The sequence below is a fragment of the Triticum aestivum genome, chromosome 3A (assembly GCF_018294505.1).
Source record: "Triticum aestivum cultivar Chinese Spring chromosome 3A, IWGSC CS RefSeq v2.1, whole genome shotgun sequence".
Lineage (NCBI taxonomy): Eukaryota > Viridiplantae > Streptophyta > Magnoliopsida > Poales > Poaceae > Triticum > Triticum aestivum.
This window is the reverse complement of record NC_057800.1, coordinates 209353004-209370763: the sequence shown is the minus strand read 5'-3', so window position 1 is coordinate 209370763 and position 17760 is coordinate 209353004.

The window sequence follows — 17760 nt, the reverse complement described above, 5'->3', positions numbered from 1 at the left end:
GTTGAATTCTAGCGACGATCCGACGGCCAAGAAGCGAAAAAAGACCTGGTCAACCCTCATCGAACGGGCAGCGAATGAACCGATCGAAGGAGCATTCTGGGAGCAAGTTCCCCAGCTTCTATTTTGTTTTAAATACTCTAGATGCATGATGGATAGCGGTCGATGAGTGGAGTAATAGTAGTAGATGCAGGCAGGAGTCGGTCTACTTGTCTCAGACGTGATGCCTATATACATGATCATACCTAGATATTCTCATAACTATGCTCAATTCTGTCAATTGCTCAACAGTAATTTGTTCACCCACCGTAGAATACTTATGCTCTCGAGAGAAGCCACTAGTGAAACCTATGGCCGCCGTGTCTATCTTCATCATATTAATCTCCTACTACTTAGTTATTTCCTTTTCTATTTACTTTGCCTTTATTTTACTTTGCATCTTTATCATAAAAATACCAAAAATATTATCTTATCATATCTATTAGATCTCACTCTCGTAAGTGGCCTTATAGGGATTGACAACCCCTATTTGCGTTGGTTGCGAGGATTTATTTGTTTTGTGCAGGTATGAGGGACTCGCGCGTAGCCTCCTACTGGATTGATACCATGGTTCTCAAAAACAGAGGGAAATACTTACGCTACTTTGCTGCATCATCCCTTCCTCTTCGGGGAAAACTAACGCAGTGCTCAGAGGTAGCAAGAAGGATTTTTGGCGCCGTTGTCGGGGAGGTCTACGCAAAAGTCAAACATACCAAGTACCCATCACATACCCTTATCTCTCGCATTACATTATTTGCCATTTGCCTCTTGTTTTCCTCTCCCCCACTTCACCCTTGCCATTTTATTTGCCCTCTCTCTCTCTCTCTATCCTCCCTCTCTTTCTCTATTCGCCTCTTTTTGCCCGCTTGCTTTCTGTTTGCTTGTGTGTTAGTTTGTTTGCTTGTCGTTATGGCTAGTCCTTTACCTTCTGCCTCTATGTCTGAAATTGGGGAAACTATTGTCGATAATAATTCTGATGCTCCTACTGAAGAACCCACTATCTCACATACAAAAATATTCTGTGTTGGTAGTGGTAATATTATTGGAAAAGGAGTTATTCAAGATTTCTTTACTTGTGCCGGTGCTTTACCCTCTATGGGTTGTTCTATCCTTCATAGAACTAGTAGTCTTGTGGACGCTATTGCCATGCTTGTAGTTGAACTTGAAAGACAATTCATGCACATGCATCCTTCCGTACAAAGGATTTTTCTAGAATTTTCTAATATTGAGCATTCTTCTGTTAAGCGTGCCGCTACTATCTTTTTGGCTCATGAGTTTAGATACATAATAGAAGAGGCTAAAGAAATCTTTGCACATTATAGGGTGGACGCTTGCCGTCCTCCCATAGAGGCTATCCTCTTTGATCAAGAAGAAATAATGCGTTTTCAATCTCTAGACTATGTTGCTTTCAATGAAAATCTTAGAAAAAGGGTTCCTACCAATGTTCTAGTTGATAGAATTTCTGAACTTAATGATGATTTGGCTATTCGAAATAACGAACTATGATATTCTCTTGAATATAGGCTCACAAAGTTCTGTAAAGAATGCTTATAATGATGATTTGGTTGTGCAATATGAAGGACCAAAGGAGGAACCTATACCTCCCAAGGTTGATCTTGCGGACTTTTGTCCCATTAAATTTAGCCCCTTTGATTACTTTTGCTTGCCTCAAAGAAAACTTGCTGCCGAACATAGAGAATATGAAATGAGTTTTAATAACCTATCTTACTATTATGGCAATACCTAGATCTATTCTTGCTTGTTATGCCTAGCTAGGGGTGTTAAACGATAGCGCTTGTTGGGAGGCAACCCAATTTTATTTTTATTCCTTGCTTTTTGCTCCGGTTTAGTAATAAATAATTTATCTAGAATCTGTTTTGGTTATGTTTTTTGTGTTTAATTAGTGTTTGTGCCAAGTAGATCCGTCGGGAAGACTTGGGGAAAGTCTTGTTGAACTTGCTGTAAAAACAGAAACTTCAGCGCTCACAAGAACTGCTGTCATTTTTATTTGGAAAGTGCTATTTAGTTAATTCTTTTTTCAGATTATTAATAGATAAATTCCTCACGTCCAGAAATTTATTTTAGAATTTTTAGGGTTCCAGATCTTGCGCTAGCTACAGATTACTACAGACTGTTCTGTTTTGGACAGATTCTGTTTTTCGTGTGTTGTTTGCTTATTTTGATGAATCTATGGCTAGTAAAATAGTTTATAAACCATAGAGAAGTTGGAATACAGTAGGTATAACACCAATATAAATAAAGAATGAGTTCGTTATAGTATCTTGAAGTGGTCTTTTATTTTCTTTCGCTAACGGAGCTCACAAGATTTTCTACTTTAAGTTTTGTGTTGTAAAGTTTTCAAGTTTGGGGTAAAGATTTGATGGATTATGGAACAAGGAGTGGAAAGAGCCTAATCTTGGGGATTCCCATGGCACCCCCAAGATAATCTAAGGACACCTAAAAGCCAAAGCTTGGGGATGCCCCGGAAGGCATCCCCTCTTTCGTCTACTTCTATCGGTAACTTTACTTGGAGCTATATTTTTATTCGCCACATGATATGTGTTTTACTTGGAGCGTCTTGTATGATTTGAGTCTTTGCTTGTTAGTTTACCACAATCATCCTTGCTGTACACACCTTTTGAGAGAGCCATACATGATTTGGAATTTGTTAGAATACTCTATGTGCTTCGCTTATATCTTTTGAGTTATATAGTTTTGCTCTAGTACTTCACTTATATCTTTTAGAGCACGGTGGTGGATTTGTTTTATAGAAACTATTGATCTCTCATGCTTCACTTAGATTATTTTCAGAGTCTTAATAGCATGGTAATTTGCTTAAAATCTTAATATGCTAGGTGTTCAAGATTAGTAAAATTTTCTTAAGAGTGTTTTGAATACTAAGAGAAGTTTGATGCTTGATGATTGTTTTGAGATATGGAGGTAATAATATCAAAGTCGTGCTAGTTGAGTAGTAGTGAAATTGAGAAATACTTGTGTTGAAGTTTGCAAGTCCAGTAGCATGCACGTATGGTAAACGTTATGCAACAAATTTGAAACATGAGGTGTTATTTGATTGTCTTCCTTATGAGTGGCGGTCGGGGACGAGCGATGGTCTTTTCCTACCAATCTATCCCCCTAGGAGCATGCGCGTAGTACTGAGGTTTTTGATGACTTGTAGATTTTTGCAATAAGTATGTGAGTTCTTTATGATTAATGTTGAGTCCATGGATTATACGCACTATCACCCTTCCATCCTTGCTAGCCTCTTTGGTACCGTGCATTGCCCTTTCTCACATTGAGAGTTGGCGCAAACTTCGCCGGTGCATCCAAACCCCATGATATGATACACTCTTTCACACATAAACCTCCTTATATCTTCCTGAAAACAGCCACCGTACCTACCTATTATGGCATTTCCATAGCCATTCCGAGATATATTGCCATGCAACTTTCCATCATTCCGTTCATCATGACACATTCATCATTGTCATATTGCTTAGCATGATCATGTAGTTGACATAGTATTTGTGGCAAGGCCACCGTTCATAATTCTTTCATACATGTCACCCTTGGTCCATTGCATATCCCGGTACACCCCAGGAGGCATTCATATAGAGTCATCTTTTGTTCTAGTATCGAGTTGTAATCATTGAGTTCTAAATAAATAGAAGTGTGATGATCATCATTTTCTAGAGCATTGTCCCAAGTGAGGAAAAAAAAGAGAAAGGCCATAAAAAGAGAAGGCCCCAAAAAAAGAGAAATGCCATAAAAAAGGAGAAGGCCCAAAAAATAAAAAAATGAGAGAAAAAGAGAGAAGGGACAATGTTACTATCCTTTGCCACACTTGTGCTTCAAAGTAGTACCTAAATCTTCATTTTAGAGAGTCTCTTGTTTTGTCACTTTCATATACTAGTGGGAATTTTTCATTATAGAACTTGGCTTGTATATTCCAACAATGGGCCTCCTCAAGTGCCCTAGGTCTTCGTGAGAAAGCAAGTTGGATGCACACCCACTAGTTTCTTTTGTTGAACTTTCATACATTTATAGCTCTAGTGAATCCGTTGCATGGCAATCCCTGCTCCTTGCATTAACATCAATCGGTGGGCATCTCCATAGCCCATTGATTTGCCTCGTTGATGTGAGACTTTCTCCCTTTTTTGTCTTCTCCACATAACCCCCCTCATTATATTCTGTTCCACCCATAGTGCTATGTCCATGGCTCACGCTCATATATTGCGTGAAAGTTTATAGGTTTGAGATTACTAAAGTATGAAACAATTGCTTGGCTTTTCATCGGGGTTATGCATGATGAGAGAATTCTTGTGTGACGAAAATGAAACATGACTAAACCATATGATTTTGTAGGGATGAACTTTCTTTGGCCAGGTTATTTTGAGAAGACATAATTGCTTAGTTAGTATGCTTGAAGTATTATTATTTGTATGCCAATATGAACTTTTGTCTTGAATCTTTCGGATCTGAATATTCATACCGCAATTAAGAAGAATTACATTAAAATTATGCCAAGTAGCACTCCACATCAAAAATTGTGTTTTTTACCTACTCGAGGACGAGCAGGAATTAAGCTTGGGGATGCTTGATACGTCTCCAACGTATCTATAATTTTTGATTGCTCCATGCTGTATTATCTACTGTTTTGGACATTATTGGGCTTTATTATCCACTTTTATATTATTTTTGGGACTAATCTATTAACCGGAGGCCCAGCCCAGAATTGTTGTTTTTTTTCCTATTTTAGGGTTTCGAAGAAAAGGAATATCAAACGGAGTCCAAACGGAATGAAACCTTAGGGAACGTGATTTTCTCGACGAACAAGACCCGAGAGACTTGGACCCTACGTCTCCTTCCTCCTATATATACCTACGTACCCCCAGACGATCAGATACAGAGTCAAAACCCTAATTCCACCGCTGCAACTTTCTGTATCCACGAGATCCCATCTTGGGGCCTGTTCCGGAGCTCCGCCGGAGGGGGCATCGATCACGGGGGGCTTTTACATCAACACCATAGCGCCTCCGATGAAGTGCGAGTAGTTCACCTCAGACCTACGAGTCCATAATTAGTAGCTAGATGGCTTCTTCTCTCTTTTTGGATCTCAATACAATGTTCTCCCCCTCTCTTGTGGAGATCTATTCGATGTAATCTTCTTTTTTGCAGTGTGTTTGTTGAGACCGATGAATTGTGGGTTTATGATCAAGTCTATCTATGAATAATATTTGAATCTTCTCTGAATTCTTTTATGTATGATTAGTTATCTTTGCAAGTCTCTTCGAATTATCAGTTTGGTTTGGCCTACTAGATTGATCTTTCTTGCAATGGGAGAAGTGCTTAGCTTTGGGTTCAGTCTTGCGGTGTCCTTTCCCAGTGATAGTAGGGGCGGCAAGGCATGTATCGTATTGTTTCCATCGAGGATAACAAGATCGGGTTTTCTTCATATTGCATGAGTCTATCCCTCTACATCATGTCATCTTGCTTAAGGCGTTACTCTATTTTTAACTTAATACTATGGATGCATGCTGGATAGCAGTCGATGAGTGGAGTAATAGTAGTAGATGCAGGCAGGAGTCGGTCTACTTGTCTCGGACCTGATGCCTATATACATGATCATACCTAGATATTCTCATAACTATGCTCAATTCTGTCAATTGCTCAATAGTAATTTGTTCACCCACCGTAGAATACTTATGCTCTCGAGAGAAGCCACTAGCGAACCTTATGGCCCCCGGGTCTATCTTCATCATATTAATCTCCTACTACTTAGTTATTTCCTTTGCTATTTACTTTGCCTTAATTTTACTTTGCATCTTTATCATAAAAATACCAAAAATATTATCTTATCATATCTATCAGATCTCACTCTCGTAAGTGGCCTTATAGGGATTGACAACCCCTATTTGCGTTGGTTGCGAGGATTTATTTGTTTTGTGTAGGTACGAGGGACTCGCACGTAGCCTCCTACTGGATTGATACCTTGGTTCTCAAAAACGGAGGGAAATACTTACGCTACTTTGCTGCATCATCCCTTCCTCTTCGGGGAAAACCAACACAATGCTAAAGAGGTAGCAGGACGCGCCTATGATACGTCGACACGTGTCTCGACCCAACAGTGGCCCATTCAGGTTAAAAGGTCGGGCCTGTCAAAATAAGCAGGCCAGCCCCTTAGCAGCCTACTTGAGTCAGGCCCATTCACAAGCGTGGCCCATACAAGTTACACAGAATCGGCCCATCAAAGGCCCATTCTAGATTTGACAATTTCCAGCCCATCGTCAGTTTCAACCCGTGAACAGCCCGCTACGTCTTTGGGACCAATTATGGCCCGAGCTTCTTTCGGCCTATTAGCAATCCATTGTCAGTTCCAGCCCGTTAACGGCCCGAAACGTCTTTTGGCCTTTTCTTGGCCCATTCCGCAGTTGGGCCAATTCTAGCCCGTTGTGACTTTAGGCATGTCCCCGGCCCATTTGGTAATTGGGCCAATTCCTATCCCATTTTGTCTTTCGGCCTGTTAACATCCCGCAAACAGTTGGGCCTTTGACTTTGGGCCCATTAGGGGCCCATGTTCTGCAGGGCAAAATTTCAGCCCGACGCGACTTTTGGTCTATAAAAATCCTAGTTTGCAAATTGGGCCTCCTCTGGCCCATAACACTTTCGGCCTCTTACTGGCTCGTAAAGTAAAAGGGCTGAGACAAAATTGACATTTATTTCGGCCTGCTAAAAAATGAAAATTAATTTCGTGAGCGTAAAAGTATCTCTTTTTTCAGCAAGATCAAACAACTATTGCCCAAGAAGATCCTAAAGGCTTTACTTGGCACAAACACTAATTAAAACACAAAAAACCCAGTCATAATAGTAGCATAATTGTGCTAACACTCAAAAACAGGAAACAAAAAGAAAAAAACAAAATTTATTCATTGGGTTGCCTCCCAACAAACCCAATAATATTTCAACGATGCTCACATGAAAGGTATAATTGAAACTCAAAGAGAGCATCATGAAACATGTGACAAACACATTTAAGTCTAACATAATTCCTATTCATAGGAATTTTATCGGAAAACAAATTGTCAAGACAAGAAATATCTAGCATACACAAAGGAGAGGAGTAAAACATTGACAATCTCAACATAATGAGAGGAAATTTAATATCATGAAAATTTCTACAATCATATTTTCCTCTCTCATAATAATTATATATATGATCATAATAAAATTCAATAATATAGCTATCATATAAATTTTTCTCTTCACGATTGCTACCTCTTGAGCATGCATTGGTTTTCCCTTGAAGAGGAAAGGGTGATGCGATAAAGTAGTGTAAGTATTTCCCTCAGTTTTGAGAACCAAGGTATCAATCCAGTAGGAGACAACGCACAAGTCACCTAGTACCTGCACAAACAATCAAGAACCTTGAAACCAACGCGATAAAGGTGTTGTCAATCCCTTCACGGTCACTCGCAAAAGTGAGATCTAATAGAGATAGTAAAGTAAATATTTTTGGTATTTTTGTTGTATAGATTGTAAAATAAAGATTCCAAAATAGTAAATGAGATGCGATGTAAATAAAAGAGATGTAATATAATAGGAAAGAGACCCGGGGGCCATAGGTTTCACTAGTGGCTTCTCTCGAGATAGCATGTATTACAGTGGGTGAACAAATTACTGCCGAGCAATTGATAGAAAAGCGCATAGTTATGAAGATATCTAAGGCAATGCTCATGAATATAGGCATCACTTCTGTGTCAAGTAGACCAAAGCGATTCTGCATCTACTACAATTACTCCACACATCAACCGCTATCCAGCATGCATCTAGAGTATTAAGTTCATAAGAACAGAGTAACACATTAAGCAAGATGACATGATGTAGAGGGATAAACTCAGTCAATATGATATAAACCCCATCTTTTTATCCTTGATGGAAACAATACAATACGTGCCTTGCTGCCCCTACTGTCACTGGGAAAGGACACCGCAAGATTGAACCCAAAGCTAAGAACTTCTCCCATTGCAAGAAAGATCAATCTAGTAGTCCAAACTAAACCGATAATTCAAAGAGACTTGCAAAGATATCGAATCATGCATATAAGAATTCAGAGAAGAACCAAATAATATTCATAGATAATCTTGTTCATAAATTCACAATTCATAGGATCTCGACAAACAAACCACAAAATAATATTACATCGAATAGATCTCCAAGAACATCGTGGAGAACTTTGTATTGAGAATCAAAGAGAGAGAAGAAGCCATCTATCTAATAACTATGGACCTGAAGGTTTGTGGTAAACTACTCACGCTTCATCGGAGAGGCAATGGTGTTGATGTAGAAGCCCTCCGTGATCGATTCCCCCTCCGGCAGATTGTCGGAAAAGGCCCCAAGATGGCATCTCACGAGTATAGAAGGTTGCGGCGGTGGAAAAGTGGTTTCGTGGCTCTCTCTGATGTTTCTAGGGTATAAGAGTATATATAGGCAAGAGAAGTACGTCGGAGGAGCTTCGAGGGGCCCACGAGGGTGGGGGCGCGCCCTCCTACCTCGTGGCTTCCTCGTGGAGTTCCAGACTTCGAATCCAAGTCTTTTGGATTGCTTTTGGTCCAAGAAAGATCATCGTGAAGGTTTCATTCCGTTTGGACTCCGTTTGGTATTCCTTTTCTGCAAAACTCTAAGACAGGCAAAAAAACAGAAACTGGCAGTGGGCCTCAGGTTAATAGGTTAGTCCCAAAAATAATATAAAAGAGCTTATTAAAGCCCATTAAACATCCAAAACAGGTAATATAATAGCATGGAACAATAAAAAATTATAGATACATTGGAGACGTATCAAGCATCCCCAAGCTTAATTCCTGCTCGTCGTCGAGTAGGTAAATGATAAAAATAGAATTTTTGATATGGAATGCTACCTAACATAATTATCAATGTAATTTCCTTTATTGTGGCATGAATGTTCAGATCTGATAGATTCAAGACAAAAGTTTAAAATTGACATAAAAACAATAACACTTCAAGCATACTAACAAAGCAATCATGTCTTAAAATAACATGGCCAAAGAAAGCCATCCCTACAAAATCATATAGTCTGGCTATGCTCTATATTCATCACACAAAATATTTAATCATGCACAGCCCCGATGACAAGCCAAGCAATTGTTTCATACTTTTGATGTTCTCAAACTTTTTCAATCTTCACGCAATACATGAGCGTGAGGCATGGACATAGCACTATAGGTGGAATAGAATGGTGGTTGTGGAGAAGACAATAAGGAGAAGATAGTCTCACATCAACTAGGCGTATCAACGGGCTATGGTGGTGCCCATCAATACATATCAATGTGAGTGAGTAGGGATGCACTAGAGCTATAAATGTACGAAAGCTCAACAAAAGAAACTAAGTGTGTGTGCATCCAACTTGCTTGCTCACGAAACCTTGGGCATTTTGAGGAAGCCCATCATTGGAATATACAAGCCAAGTTATATAATGAAAATTTTCCACCAGTATATGAAAGTGACAAAATAAGAGACTCTCTATCATGAAGATCATGGTGCTAATTTGAAGCACAAGTGTGGAAAAAGGATAGTAGCATTGTCCCTTCTCTCTTTTTCTCTCATTTTTTTGTTTTTGTTTTTGTTTTTCGGGCCCTCTCTTTTTTGGCATTTTTTTATCTTTTTCATCTGGAGTCTCATCCCGACTTGTGGGGGAATCATAGTCTCCATCATCCTTTCCTCACTGGGTCAATGCTCTAATAATGATGATCATCACACTTTTATTTACTTACAACTCAAGAATTACAACTCGATACTTAGAACAAAATATGACTCTATGTGAATGCCTCCGGCGGTGTACCGGGATGTGCAATGAATCAAGAGTAACATGTATGAAAGAATTAGTAATGGTGGCTTTGCCACAAATACGCTGTCAACTACATGATCATGCAAGGCAGTATGACAATGATGGAGTGTGTCATAATAAATGGAATGGTGGAAAGTTGCATGGTAATATATCTCGGAATGGCTATGGAAATGCCATAATAGGTAGCTATGGTGGATGTTTTGAGGAAGATAAATGGTGGGTTTATGGTACCGGCAAAAGTTGTGCGGTACTAGAGAGGCTAGCAATGGTGGAAGGGTGAGAGTGCGTATAATCCATGGACTCAACATTAGTCATAAAGAACTCGCATACTTATTGAAAAAATCTATTAGTTATGGAAACGAAGTACTACGCGCATGCTCCCAGGGGGATAGATTGGTAAGAAAATACCATCGCTCGTCCCCGACCACCACTCGTAAGGAAGACAATCAATAAATAGATCATGCTCCAACTTCATCACATAACGGTTCACCTTATGTGCATGCTATGGGAATCACAAACTTTAACACAAGTATCTCTCAAATTCACAACTACTCTACTAGCATGACTCTAATATCACCATCTTCATATCTCAAAACAATCATAAAGAATCAAACTTCTCATAGTATTCAACACACTTTATGAAAGTTTTTATTATACCCATCTTGGATGCCCATCATATTAGGACTAGTTTTATAGCCAAAGCAAATTACCATGCTGTTCTAAAAGACTCTCAAAATAATATAAGTGAAGCATGAGAGATCAATAATTTCTATAAAATAAAACCACCACCGTGCTCTAAAAAGATATAAGTGAAGCACTAGAGCAAAATTATCTAGCTCAAAAGATATAAGTGAAGCACATAGAGTATTCTAATAAATTCCGATTCATGCGTGTCTCTCCCAAAAGGTGTGTACAGCAAGGATGATTGTGGTAAACTAAAAAAGCAAAGACTCAAATAAAACAAGATGCTCCAAATAAACACATATCATGTGGTGAATAAAAATATAGCCTCAAGTAATGTTACCGATAGACGAAGACGAAAGAGGGGATGCCTTCCGGGGCATCCCCAAGCATAGGCTTTTGGTTGTCCTTGAATTTTACCTTGGGGTGCCTTGGGCATCCCCAAGCTTAGGATCTTTCCACTCCTTATTCCAAAATCCATCAAATCTTTACCCAAATACTTGAAAACTTCACAACAGAAAACTTCAATAGAAAATCTCATGAGGTCAGTTAGTATAAGAAAATAAACCACCACTTTAAGGTACTGTAATGAACTTATTCTTTATTTATATTTGTGTTAAACCTACTATATTCCAACTTCTCTATGGTTCATACCCCCCCCCCCCCGATACTACTCATAGATTCATCAAAATAAGCAAACAACACATGAAAAACAGAACAGTCTGTAGCAATCTGTAACTTTCAATACTTCTGTAACTCCAAAAATTCCGAAAAATTAGGACGGCCTGAGCAATTTGTATATTGATATACTTCAAGTGGAGTAGGTATTTTATCGCTCTCTGGTAAAAAAATGAAAATTAATTTCGTGATCGTAAAAGTTTCTGTTTTTTACAACAAGATCAAACAACTATCACCCAAGAAGATCCTACAAGCTTTACTTGGCACAAACACAAACTAAAACATAAAAGACACAATCATAACAGAAGCTAGATGAATTATTTATTACTAAACAGGAGCAAAAAGCAAAGAACAAAAATAAAATTGGTTTGCCTCCCAACAAGCCCTATCGTTTAACGCCCCTAGCTAGGCATAAAAATAAGAATAGATCTAGGTATTGCCATCTTTGGTATGAAATTCTTCAATTGAACACACATAACCCTTAGGAGGTTCTTTGGTTTTGTTAATGATCAAACTCCTAGGCAAGAAATCAAGAAATTCATTTGTAGCAAAAGGTTCCTTAATGATATCGAAAAGGTTGGGGTGAACAGTTATTGATTTGAGGTCTTCATTTTCCTTACTAGAATATTCACCCTTATTTTTAGGAACTTAGATAAACTTGGCAACTTTGGTAGGAGGAGGATTTGAGGTATTTTTAATGGCAGAAAAAGCGGACCCCAAGTTGGTAATAATATCTTCGAGTTTATCAATTCTAGTGGAATCTTGATCTATCTTCTCATTAACTATGGGTTCCTTCTCCCTAAGATTTTTCAGAGTAACTCCTACCTTAGATCCATATTGGGTAATTTGGTTGTGGATCTTTTTATCCAAATTTTTTATTAAGTCAACAGTGGCAATTTTATTTTCAATAATATCAAGCCTTTGCACCACATGTTCCAAAGTTAAAATAGTTCCATTAACCAAAAGAGGTGGTGGGCCTAACAAATTTATCATAGCATTATAAGAATCAAAAGTATGGCTTCCCAAGAAATTCCCTCCGGTAATGGTGTCAAGAACATATCTATTCCAAGGAGTGATGCCTACGTAAAAATTGCGAAGAAGAACGGAAGTGGATTGCTTTCTAGTAGATCTATTTTGAGCATTGCAAATTCTATACCAAGAATCTTTTAGGTTTTCTCCCTCCCTTTGTTTAAAATTGAGAACTTCATTATCGGGAGTATTAACAATGATAGGAGGACTAGCCATGAAGGCGAAACAAACTATCTAACACATGGACGCACAAGAAGCAAGTGAAAAGAGATGAGCGGAAGAGGGGCGAAGAAAAGGAAAAGGTTTACAAAAATCGTTTTAGAAGTGGGGGAGAGGAAAATGAGAGGCGAATGTAAAATAATGTAATGCGAGGGAAAAGAGTTTATGGTGGGTACTTTGTATGTCTTGACTTGGCGTAGATCTCCCCGACAATGGCGCCAGAAATCCTTCTTGCTACCTCTTGAGCATGCGTTGGTTTTCCCTTGAAGAGGAAAGGGTGATGCAGCAAAGTAGCATAAGTATTTCCCTCAGTTTTGAGAACCAAGGTATCAATCTAGTAGGAGACAACGCACAAGTCACCTAGTACCTACACAAATAAAGTCAAGAACCTTGCAACCAATGTGAAGAAGGGGTTGTCAATCCCTTCACGGTCACTCGCAAAAGTGAGATCTAATAGAGATAGTAAAGTAAATATTTTTGGTATTTTTGTTGTATAGATTGGAAAGTAAAGATTGCAAAATAGTAAACGAGATGCGATGTAAATAAAAGAGATGTAATATAATAGGAATGAGACCCGGGGGCCATAGGTTTCACTAGTGGCTTCTCTCAAGATAGCATGTATTACGGAGGGTGAACAAATTACTACCGAGCAATTGATAGAGACAAGCGCATAGATATGAAGATATCTAAGGCAATGATCATGAATATAGGCATCACGTCCGTGTCAAGTAGACCAAAATGATTATACATCTACTACTATTACTCCACACATCGACCACTATCCAATATGCATCTAGAGTATTAAGTTCATAAGAACGGAGTAACGCATTAAGCAAGATGACATGATGTAGAGGGATAAACTCAAGTAATATGATATAAACCCCATCTTTTTATCCTCGATGGAAACAATACAATATGTGCCTTGCTGCCCCTACTGTCACTGGGGAAGGACACCGCAAGATTGAACCCAAAGCTAAGCACTTCTCCCATTGCAAGAAAGATCAATCTAGTAGGCCAAACTAAATCGATAATTCGAAGAGACTTGCAAAGATATCAAATCATGCATATAAGAATTCAGAGAAGAACCAAATAATATTCATAGATAATCTTGTTCATAAATCCAGAATTCACCGGATCTCGACAAACAAACCGTAAAAGAATATTACATCGAATAGATCTCCAAGAACATCATGGAGAACTTTGTATTGAGAATCAAAGAGAGAGAAGAAGCCATCTAGCTAATAACTATGGACCTGAAGGTCTGTGGTAAACTACTCAGGCTTCATCGGAGAGGCAATGGTGTTGATGTAGAATCCCTCCGTGATCGATTCCCCCTCCGGCAGATTACCGGAAAAGGCCCCAAGATGGGATCTCACGGGTACAGAAGGTTGCGGAAGTGGAAAAGTGGTTTCGTGGCTCTCTCTAATTTTTCTAGGGTATAGGAGTATATATAGGCGAAAGAAGTACGTCGGTGGAGCTATGAAGGGCCCACGAGGGTGGGGGCATGCCTATCCCCCTCGCCGCACCCACCTGCCTCGTGGAGTTCCAGACTTCGACTCCAAGTCTGCTGGATTGCTTTCGGTCCAAGAAAGATCATCGCGAAGGTTTCATTCCGTTTGGACTCCGTTTGGTTTTCCTTTTCTGCAAAACTCTAAAATAGGCAAAAAAAAACAAAAACTCGCACTAGGCCTCTGGTTAATAGGTTAGTACCAAAAATAATATAAAATAGCATATTAAAGCCCATTAAACATCCAAAACAAATAATATAATAGCATGGAACAATCAAAAATTATAGATACGTTGGAGATGTATCAACGATCCACATGCATAAAAGTTTTATGATCTTCCATGATAATGGGATTAGCATCAACTAAAGTCATGACCTCTCCAAACCCACTTACATCAAAAATTTCATAAGATTGAACACACTCCAAATATGTGGGATTATTTTTACCTAAAGTTGACACTCTTCCAAACCCACTTTCAATATTATCACAAACATATTCATCATAGGCTTAAATAAATTTTCAAGATCATAAGAATAATCACCCCAATCATGATCATTGCAACAAGTAGTGGACATAGCAAAATTAGCATCCCCAAGCTTGGGGTTTTGCATAGTATTAACACAACTGATATTAATAGAATTTATAGTAAAATTGTTGCAATCATGCTTTTCATTCAAGGAGCTATGATGAAGCACTTCATAAATTTCTTCATCACAATTTTCAGATTCACGAATCTCCAGCAAAACTTCATAAAGATAATCTAGTGCACTCAAATCACTAGCAATTGGTTCATGATAATTGGGTCTCTTAAAAAGATTAGCAAGTGGATTAGGATCCATATCAATAAATTTTTAGCAAGCAAAGATGCAAGCAAATAGAAGGCACATGACAACACAAGCAAACATGAGATCTGACGAGAAAAAGGTGAATGAAAAAGAGGGCGAATAAAATGGAAATTTTTTGTGAAGTGAGGGAGAGGAAAACGAGAGGCAAATGGCAAATAATGTAAATTGCGAGGAGATGAGATTTGTGTTTAGGAACCTGGTATATGTTGAAGATCCTCCCCGGCAACGGCGCCAGGAATTGGTTTTGATGTCGCTTGAAGCTACGTCGGTATTTCCCCAAAGAGGAAGGGATGATGCAGCACAGCGGTGGTAGGTATTTCCCTCAAATATGAAACCAAGGTTATCGAACTAGTAGGAGAACCAAGCAACACAATGTAAACAACCCCTGCACAGAAATAACAACCACTCGCAACCCGACGTGTTAAAGGGGTTGTCAATCCCTTTTGGGTAACGGTGCCAAAAAAGGTGCATGGACGGGAGAAAGTTGTAAATATTGATAGATCGAACGAAAAATAAAATAAATTGCAGCAAGGTATTTTTGGGTTTTTGTCTTAATAGATCTGAAAATAAGAGCAAATAAAAAGGTAGATCGCAAAGGCAAATATATGAGAAAGAAGACCCGGGCCCGTAGGTTTCACTAGTGGCTTCTCTCGAGAAAAATAGCAACCGGTGGGTAAACAAATTACTGTTGGGCAATTGATAGAACCTAAAATAATTATGACAATATCCAAGCAATGATCATTACATAGGCATCACGTCCAAGATTAGTAGACCGACTCCTGCCTGCATCTACTACTATTACTCCACACATCGAACGCTATCCAACATGCATCTAGTGTATTAAGTTCATGGAAAATGTAGTAATGCAATAAGAACGATGACATGATGTAGACGAGATCCGTTTATCTATGGAGGTAGATATAGATCTCATCTTTTTATCCTTAGTAGCAATGATACATATGTGTCGGTTCCCTTTCTGTCACTAGGATCAAGCACCGTAAGATCGAACCCACTACCGGGCACCTGTTCCCATTGCAAGATAAATATATCAAGTTGGCCAGACAAAACCCAAATACCGGAGAAGAAATACGAGGCTATAACAGATCATGCATAAAAGAGATCAAAGAAACTCAAATACTTCTATGGATATAAAAAGATAGATCTGATCATAAACTCAAAGTTCATCGATCCCAACAAACACACCGCAAAAGAGTTACATCATATGGATCTCCGAGAGACCATTGTATTGAGAGAGAGAGAGAGAGAGAGATGAAGCCATCTACCTACTAATTATGGACCCGAAGGTCTACAAAGAACTACTCACGCATCATCAGAGAGTCACCAATGGAAGTGGTGAACCCCTCCGTGATGGTGTCTAGATTGGATCTGGTGGTTCTGGACTCTGTGGCGGCTGGATGAATATTTCGTCAACTCCCCTAGGGTTTTGGGAATATTGGGGTATTTATAGAGCAAAGAGGCGGTCCGGGGGGAACCCGAGGTGGGTACAACCCACCAGGGCGTGCCTGGGCCTCCTGGCACGCCCTGGTGGGTTGTCCCCTCCTCGGGACTCCCCCAGGTGCAACCAGGGCCCAATATCTTCCATTTATTCCATAAAAAATCTCCGTAAAGTTTCGTGGCACTTGGACTCCGTTTGATATTGATTTCCTGTGAAGTAAAAAACATGGAAAAAAGAGTAACTGGCACCTGGCACTATGTCAATAGGTTAGTACCAAAAAATGATATAAAATGACTAAAATGATTATAAAACATCCAAGATTGATAATAAAACAGCATGGAACAATCAAAAATTATAGATACGTTGGAGACGTATCAACATCCCCAAGCTTAACTCCTACTCGTCCTCGAGTAGGTAAGTGATAAAAACAAATTTTTTTGATGTGGAGTGCTGTTTATCATGTCATATCATATTCTTTTCTTTATAGCATGTACATTTGGACTTTTATTTGATTCAGAGCAATAGTCTAGTTTTGACATAATAATTTGGATACTCAAGCATATCAACAAGCAACCATATCTTTCAAAATATCAACGCGAAAATAAGTTATCCCTAGGCCTTCATGCTCAAACATTGATCCATTCATGAATCACACTCGAATATTAACTACACCCAATACTTAAGCATGATCATATTGCCTCCTAGTTGGTGCTTTTATAAGAGAAGATGGAGAATCAAAATAAAAATTGCATAAAGTAAAAGAAAGGCCCTTCGTAGAGGGAAGTAGGGATTTGTAGAGGTGCCAGAGCTCAAAGCGAAAATTTTGAGATAAAAACATTATGGGAGGTGTATCCATCCCACCAACAAAAACGACTTAGAGTTCCCAATACTTCCCATGCATAGATATATCATAGGCGGTTCCCAAATAGAAAATAAAGTTTATTCCTTTTTCCACCATAACTTTCACTTTCCATGGCTAACTGTATCCACGGGAGCCCTTCATACCAACACTTTCCAAGGAATTTATTATTTGACAACATAAAGTAAATTCATTTATTTTTTCATTTCAGGACTGGGCATCCCTAATACCTTTGCCTTACTCTCGTGCAATGACAAATGAATAAACACTCATCTTGAGAATAACACATCTAGCATGGAAGTATTATCCACCCCTCACCGCTCCGCGAGCGAAACAAACACACAAAAGAGAAGTTTATTTCGAAAATTAGAGATGGCCCATGCAATTTGCTTAGAACGGCAAAAGAATACCACATATAAGTAGATATAGTGGACTCATGTGGCAAAACTGGTTTAAAGGATTTTGGATGCACAAGTAGAGGCCATACTTAGTGCAAAATGAAGGCTAGCAAAAGATTGGGAAGCGACCAACCAAGAAATGAATAATCTCATAAGCAAGCATTAAGCATAATTAACACCGAATAATGC